Raw genomic sequence first — 9,242 nt, forward strand, 5'->3', positions numbered from 1 at the left:
TTGTGTATAAAGTTAAAATCATAAATAATATTCAACGTTAAACTGGTACACAATTAAAAAATCTTAATTGTGTACCAATTTAACGTTGAATATTATTTATGATTTTAACTTTATACACAAGTGCCAAAATACTATAATTGTTTAAACTTTTTTTAACTTATCATAGAAGTAAAAGTGATCTTACGTTCTGTGTATCCTTAGTAATACTTGTATATGTATAATCCGCGCTGTAAATAGTGTAAATATGAATTGAATTTAGAGGCAATATAGATAATTCGCTTAAAAAGAAAACGATGTTTACATAATTAACTTCATAAATGTTGTACCTATCCTCTGACCTAGAAAACAAGGATTTGTATTGGATGTGGGAATTTGGCTGAGTCTTAAAACTTCTGTATTTCGATATTGTGTTCATATTGTACCTCGCAAATTTAAACTAAAAAAATACAAGAAATAACTTAATGTGTTCCAGAATTCATCCATACAAATGGCACATATCACTTATAATAATTATGCACTACCCAATTCTTTAAAGTATCTGTTTTTTTTTTTTTGTATTTATAGAAAAGCAACTAAAACTATCTGCCGCCGTCCTTAATTTTGAACTACTGATTAGTCAACAGCATCCTGTCACTCTGTTCAGGCAAATGTATAGACTGTCACTGTTATAATGCACCCACGCCTTAAAGAAATTATTCCTAGTATATACTTGAAACACTATGACACTAGAGCTTTCATCCCTTTCATTACTTGTAGATACATATCATACAGTTCATCGTTAGATAAGTGCCCCCCACCTCACACACAGACTGTTTGTTCTTTGTCTAACTACTCCTATGTTACTGGGTTATTCTCAAACAAACTTTATGGAATGATAATATGGAACAAGGGGCGTGTTAATGGGGGGTTCACAACCCCTCCACCCCCATTAGTGCTGTTACTGAGCATTTATTACCTTTGACATAGGTTAAAGTTAACTGCATTCATAGATCTCGCTACGTCCTTACGCCAGAAAAACGTAATTTGTTTTATAACACAACATACACAATATGGAGGAATACAATGAAAAAAAAATGGCCGCCATTATTGCAATAATACATAAACACTGAAGTTTCATCCTGACCATCGCACAATGTATACCATGTTTTGAGTATATACATATTGAGTTCTTAAAGTTTATACGAAACTTATGGTGAGATAATAATGAATCCTGCCAGTAATGTTATAAGTAAATTTTGTGAAAGTTAGGATTTTTGCGTTAATTATCATAGCATAATATATTTAAGTTCATAACCGGACAAAGGATGGGTACCTCAGCTTGTCCCCTACTAAAAAGAATCTACAGAATATTAAATATCATGCCGTCTACTGTTTTATGTAATCATTCATTGCTTCTACTACCCAACTTACTTTTGCGACCGACCCTGAAAGATTAGATTCCTCTTCAGAATGCTGGTTACACCCCATTGACAAAAAGAATGGTATCTGGGTTTTGACACCCAGTTCGAGATGGTAATTGAATGCATACTTAAATCATCTATCCACAGCAGCCAGGTGATGAGTTAATTTGACAAATGGATTATTTTTGTGTGCACACAGTAGCTTTGTTTCTGGAATACATACACAGAACGTTTCTAGGATGGCAACAATAATATTTCCTTCTGTCGAAAGATTCTATGCAGGTGGATGGATATGATGTATCTAAATCCAAGAAATAAAGCAACACAATCTCTCGCCAAAAGAGAACGAATCGAAGTATCTCTTTATGACAAAGGCGAATTTTGAAACTCGGAATAATTGTAGACAGAAGTTTTTGAATAACCCTGTAGGAAGCTTAATGAAGAGAGCACTCAAACAAATTCACAGTTTTCATTGTTATTCGTCTAGACAGGCCATCATACTGAGACTTGGTGAGTCCAGTCACATTTGAGTATTCGCCATCTGTTAGTTTCTGAAATCTATCAATATCAGTTTCAAGTAATTCTCTTCTTTTTTTTTTACTTTGTTTCCTTCTAGTTGCCTTTAGTGTAGAAAAAGGTTGTACACAGCAACGTACTTCACTGGCCAAGTAAATTATATCTAGAGGTTACAGTCTTTATCTGTTATACGAGAACTACAAGTCATGTGATAACGCGTATCGTTTCTGGGTAGAACTGATGTTTCCAATTTAATACAGATATCTGCTTTAGTCATAAGAACTCATCTAGTCCTAATTGGTTCGAGAAGCTAGTTGATCAATGGAAAGATATCTTGTGACGTTATAACTGTTATTTGTTTTACTGATCCTGTAGGAAGACGACTCTCCAGTTTATTTGCCTTGTATATAATAATGATTGTATTTCACGTGACCAGACTGTTTCTTACTTATCTAAAAACTCGCTCGTTTAGCGAAATTCAGATTCAGTTCACGATTTTCCTGATCATTCTTCGCGGTATAAAGGTAACCCATCTAATACTTGCGCGAAAATCGATTAATCTGAGAACACCACACATGGACTACAATACCACATATAACACGTACTCGGATTCTTACTTCAAATAATACAATAGTCAGCTGAGTAAGTTTTAGGTACATACATATTTCGCATGACTGTTGCCCTTTCACCTAATGTTCTTAAACACTTAGAGTCTTTGCAATCTGGTTTCTCATGCATGCAAAAAGAGCGATATGTGGAGGAAGAACGCACCTTTGGTCACTTTTGTCGGTGCAATGTCATATAGAGAAGGATAATCAGGTGCACGACATTTGTAATAATACTACTGATGCCATTTGTGACAAGTGACATTTCTGATAGCACTTTTTCTTCTTTCTTTGGAGATGTCTTATTTTACCATAAGCTGGACCTAATGTGTGCCTTTTCGTTTGAGGTACACACTTCACATGGCATATAACACATTTTTATTTCTTTTGACATTACTTCAATGTAACCCTTATAAACTATTCAGTGAGCTATGTGGTAAAGCATTATTGTCCCCATAATTACAAAAGTGTTTAAAGTTTGTTGGATAACTGGTTCTTTGAGTTAGTTACGATTTCAGTGGCTGATACGTATGGTGCAGATTTGCTCAATGGTTTCCTTTTGCAGTCTTTACATTTGCATCATAAATTTAAAGATTCGAAATACGACAAAATATTGATATTAACACTTTATCCCAAACAAGTTTGTAGGGCAAACCATTTTTTAAACAATATATTATTTTTTTATACTTGTATATCTCATAGTGATAAACAACATACTGTGAAAAAATGTTGTTTGAGGATGACGCTCAGGTGCAAAGTAGAGAAACTGAGCAAAACTGCAGAAGTGATCCTGCATAGGATTCGATGCAATAGACAACTTCTATGGTAAATATTTTTCCCATTACTTGTAGGCAAAGTTCTCACTTTGTAGACCCTTGCCCTTTAAAACTTGTTTTTACAAATTACATATATTCACACTTCTAAAAAAAAAAAAACTTGTTGGAGAATGCACATATTGTACACATTACATAATTACGGAACGAATTAAGTCATTTCATATATAACCTATGTATTGAATTTGATTTAACAATTTTAATTTGCATTCACAACTACGAATGAATATGTTTCCTATAACGTTTCGTCTGGCTAGTGATCTAGAAGAGTGTGTTCTAATCAAGTTCAGAGTTGTTGCTTTTAGCTACCTGTATACACTATTATAGGTGTGTATGCATAGAACAATATTAGATTCGTTGTTTAAACAATCAAGTTCCCTCCCCACAGTGGACGAGTTGGTCTACAACTCTCATTAAAGTTCTGAGTGATGGGCTTTCATTTCACACCACGTTTAAACTTTGCACGGACTAAGAAGTGATTATTTTTTAAGTTGAAATGCTGTTATTCCACGTTAGCTCGTCTAGCGGTTCCACACTTGTCTTTGTTTAGTTAGAAAAAATATTAATTCCAAATTTATAAATAATTCATTTAGGTTTATGTCTTTTTCTGGGCGTAATAAAAAAAATTATACGTTTGAAATTAGCCTTTTTTGTTTTTGTTTTTTATACTTTTATCATTACAGGAGTTAAAAGAACAAAAATGGTCTTACATTTCTCCAGCACATTACCTACGATATTTTAAGGTATGGTTAAGCGGGTTGAAATGTCTTAGATACTCATACTTGCAGTGCTGGGCCCAATTATGACCGTGGCTTTTTTTTTTGGGGGGGGGGGATATTTACGTAAAGCTACAATACTTAATTAACGTATTATAATTTCGAATAGCCTGAAACACAGTTAAATGATAATTTAGATTTAGAAATTAAATAAATGTCGATATGTATCTAGTTTATGGCACTTGCCAACAACATTGATTAAGTTCAGAGTATTATTAGAACATACATTTAAAATAACTTTTGTCGCGCCATCACAAGTTACGTTTTAATTAAAATTTTATGTTTGCAAATTGATTTGTTTGTTTGTAGTTAAGCACAAAGCTACACAATGGGCTATCTGTGCTCTGCCTACCACGGGTATCGAAACCCTGTTTCTAGCGTTGTAAATCCACAGACATACCGCTGTACCACTGGGAAGCATTAATGATAGTTCGTGTGGGCAATTTTAATAAAGCATCTACATGCGGGTTTGTTTTCTTTCTGTTTCTGAAAGGGTTTTTCAACTTCTCGAGAATGACTGACACAATAAAGCAAGTAATAGAGATGGTTTGTTTTGAGTCCCGAAGCTGTTGGGCACCTTAGATGCTGATGTATGGTTGGTGATTCTCGGGCAGATTTATGTGGTGGCTCCCACCTCTTCTCCAAGTAGTGGTACCTAATTATAGTATTTTGGCACTTGTGTATAAAGTTAAAATCATAAATAATATTCAACGTTAAACTGGTACACTATTAAAAAACATTTTATTTAGGCCTATCTATGGCCTTCAAAAAGTGGATGACTCTACATGTTTCGACGTTACAACGTCATCCTCATATACAACGTCATATCCAAATAAATTGCTTTGTAACGAGTGTATAGTCAAACCCAACGACTAAGCCCACGGGCTGCTCACACGCCCGTTACATTTAAACATATATTTAGTCACATTTTGAAGGTATACATTCTTGATCTTTTAAAAGTATTTTAAATGATTAATAAATATATTAAAAATATTATTTAATACTATGATGTTTTCCTTCTTATACATAACTTCAGTGAGGCTGCCATCTTGTCTGCAATTTCAGTAACGAAGATTTTCCACTGTACAGGCAACGGAGAAAGTGGTCTAAAATTCAAAGTTGGAATGTTCAGAGCATAATGAAAGTTGCTACGACACTGCATTGAAATTACTATAAAATCAACTTTTTATCAATAATATTGTCACAAAAATAAGTTAATTTTCTGGGTTTTAGTACAGAAGTATGACGTCTGTGTAAGTTCCAACAAAGGAAAGCAGTAAAACCGGTGTTTCAGGACCTATGAGCTTGTTAAATATTGCATATGTCAGATAGTATAGACAGATGATAAAACTATGATTCATGTGGAAAATTGAGTAGGATTAAATCTAATTTTAAGTTAGACGTAGTTACAATATATCTATTTAACCAAAATAAACGAAAGACTTTTGAAGAGATTAACATTGAATTTCCAATATATTCATTTGGGTCTAAAGATTATAATACCACCTAATATTTTAGTTCTTCCGAAAGTGTCGGACAAGCAATATTCGTCAAATTAGTTTAAACAAATAATAACAAACATCTTATATGTGTGAAATAATGTAGGGATGGCAGTGCCAAAGAAAACGCAAAAAAATAATATAGGGATGATGCAGCTATACATAGATCATCTCTACATGATTTCAATATTAAAAGTTAATGTTACTTGTAAAATGCACCAGTACAAATGGTTACGAAGTTGGTCAGTTCGACCAACCTCGTAGCGAGAGTCTGTAATAATCAAGACATGTTTTGACTCATCTCGGTTTTCCTTCTGTTTAAGTCATAGGCTCTTAATTACACTACATTAACGACTACCTTGATATGACCATAATATTATGATAAATTTCATACCAACAGTCAGGAATATATAACTTCCAACTGCAGTACTATTAAAGTCAGGCATGCATTTTACAGTGTAACATTGAATGTTAATATTGAAAGTCATCTGGGGATGATCTATGTAAAGCTGTATCATCTCTATATTCTCGTTTGAGTTCTCTTTGGCACTGCCATCCCTACATCATTTTACATATATGAGATGTTTTTTATTACTTGTTTTGCGGCTTTTCTTCCCCTGATTGGAAGTTAGTGTATCCTATGAATGTGATTAAGAAAATGTAATATTATATGTATTGGTTTATTTTTTAACTCCTTCACTTCGTGCATAGTATAGGGGTTGGCTCCCTAAAGACACCGATTGTACAGTGTACAAGCATTGAGTTCATGTTCATCTATTATTGGCTGGTAATTCTCATTTATCCTGTACTTAAGTTTTTTTAATGGAACACCAGATTTCCTTTAAAAAATTGCTAACTTCAAGGGGTAATGATAACATCGTTTACACTAGAGTTATGATTTTTTTAAATTACTACTTGTTATTATGACTAAGCTATGACATCATGCACTGCCAAGAAACATATAGTGGATTTAGGTTTAAACTGACGTTAGTGACTAAGTAGTTGTAGAGTTACCTCGACTGAAACAAGAAGAAGAAACATAAACAATTTGGTGGGTTGGTCACTTTCTGGTTTTGTATCTTAGCGATGGTTTCTTGCCTTGTTTTTTTTTTTGGCTTGTTGGGTAGAGAAACAATCGAATGTGAATGTCAATCGTCTTTTAAAGTAAAATTTTCTGTCAGTGATGGAGTTTTTTTTCAGCGTGTCTAATTGTATTATGCTTATTAAGTACCTTGGCCATCCCTACATATAGTCTACCGACTCTATGATATCTACGTGCCAGCATCTGAATCGGTAAATCGAGAAAGCATGACTGATAAGTACATAATTTTTGCAGTTGGATCAGTAAGTGATATCGGGGACTATTAGTTGACAAGACAGGCCACAACAATTATATTTGTATACCGCCAATCAACATGATAATTAAGTGGCGTTTGATGTTTTTGTTTTTTACTGTTTTATTATATTGAAGTGTCAAGCCTCGACATTGTGAGTGCCTGTAGAAAGTCGAAAACAATTAAAATTAAACCAAATTATGGCTAAATTTTGGTTTTTCAGGAGTTGAGTTCATATAAATGTGTAATGTCATATATAGGGTGTTACAAAACAAAACAATGTTTGCATCATACATAATACTACTGTTAAATTATTCTGGCCACCAATGAATATGTGAAGATTTTTTAATAGTGCTTTTGTAGAATTTACATTTATTGATAACGAAAACTAATAATAGTCACATAAAACCAGTAATGATGTAAAATTCCTACTACATTCTCGATTTTTTTTTTATACAATCATATCACCCGCATTTTCAAAATGGGATCTTTTCCACCAACTAATCTGATCTTCTTGATAATATTTGTAACATATTTTGTTTTAATTGCTGATAAGGACTAAGAATAGAGGTCTAAGCATTGAATAGAGGTTTTGTTTTATGTTTATTTTTAAATTTTTTAATGAATTAATTAGAAATTCTTACGAATAATCTTCCTATAAAAAATTGAGCTTCGTACGTTTGTTTGTTTTTTGTTGTTGTTGTTGTTTTCAGAGGTAGGGGAGTAAATGCGATATGTATATAAGTAATAAAACTTATAGCTGCATGGATTCCAAATTGGGATGTATTTGAGAAATTTTCCAACGAGAGTAGTAATAGATTTAGTTCCAGTATAACATTCCCTGATATTTTTGATCTGCCAACTTTCTATTGCATACGATAAATTTGTGACTTTACAAAAAACCTATAAACCTGTTGCCAAACTACAAGTGAATAAAACGCGACGGCCTAAAAGTGGTGGTATTTTTGTTTAACCTCTAACATCTGAAGATTTCACTTACCCATACTCTTCATGCATTTCAGAAATATAAATAAACTGTCATCTGCCGGTAGTAGCTCTAGCCTATACAGTGTCTTTTTACGAAACATCAATTTTTCTATCACTACTCAAGAAATTAAAGGAGCACTAGAAGACGATTTATCAACTCAGATCCATTGTGTCTATCAGTTAACGCCCCACAAAGCTGGAAGGACAGTATATTTTGTTAAAGTAGTGATAAGATCCCATAACATTACAGAATGAATACTACAACATGGCTGCTTCTTTGATTACTTTCACTTCACGGCCGATAAACTATATAGAGAAAAGACCATCGAGTTTCCAAAAATCATACTCTTCACTTCACGCCAGATCCCACTTTCTTCGCCAAGATTGCACACCAAAACTAAAATTCAAATCAACTAAAATCGAACCCACACAACAAATCTGCAAACCCAAACCCCTGCCACAACATTTGTCATAAAAGCCACACCTGAAGTTTCAACTTACCCGACCGTCAATCCCAGATAATCACTGAAACTACAAGCCAACCTAGCAAAATATTTTGAGCCTTCAGACGTTGATTCCGACAACAAGATAAACAAATACCAACGTCGTACACTATTTTGGCAAATGGCTAGAAATGACTTCAAAAGAAGTTAATTAGATGTTCCAAGAACTCCTAGACGTTTTACCAATGATTCTTCTTGTAGTAAAAGGGTAATAACATTTGCCAATCTATCAAAAGCTTACAAGTTTCCTTGTAAATTACTTTGAATGTCATTCCCCCAACATTTTCCAGATCTAGTTTCCCAACAGTAGCAGTGTCCGCAATCCAGCTTGGAGCTTGACATGGCCTGACGGTTAGAGCGCTCGACTTCTTATCTGCACGGTCGACGCGACCGGGAGCGCAATACATCTATTTGCACAGGGCCGCGGTTCTTGAGGGCGACAAAAATAAATATCAAAAAATTGGTTCTGGTCACCAGCTGCTCCCTGCACGAGCAAAAAATTCCTCATCAGGCAGAATCGGCATTCAACTGTAAATCATACAGCTAGAACATAACACTGTTGCTGTCTAAAGACGATTCACAGAAAATTCGTTGGTGGGGGTAGACGACGGCACAGTCAGCGTTTGTAGAGTGTGACAAAACACGTAGCACCGGTCCTGTCAATCTGCGGATTATAAGATCGAAACCCGTCACCAAACATGTTCGTTTTTTCAGCCGTAGAGGCATTATAATGTGATGTTCAATCCCATTATTCGTTGGTAAAAGTGTACCTCAAGAGTCGGTAGTAGA

Source organism: Limulus polyphemus, unplaced genomic scaffold (genome assembly GCF_000517525.1).
Source record: "Limulus polyphemus unplaced genomic scaffold, Limulus_polyphemus-2.1.2 Scaffold2684, whole genome shotgun sequence".
NCBI lineage: Eukaryota > Metazoa > Arthropoda > Merostomata > Xiphosura > Limulidae > Limulus > Limulus polyphemus.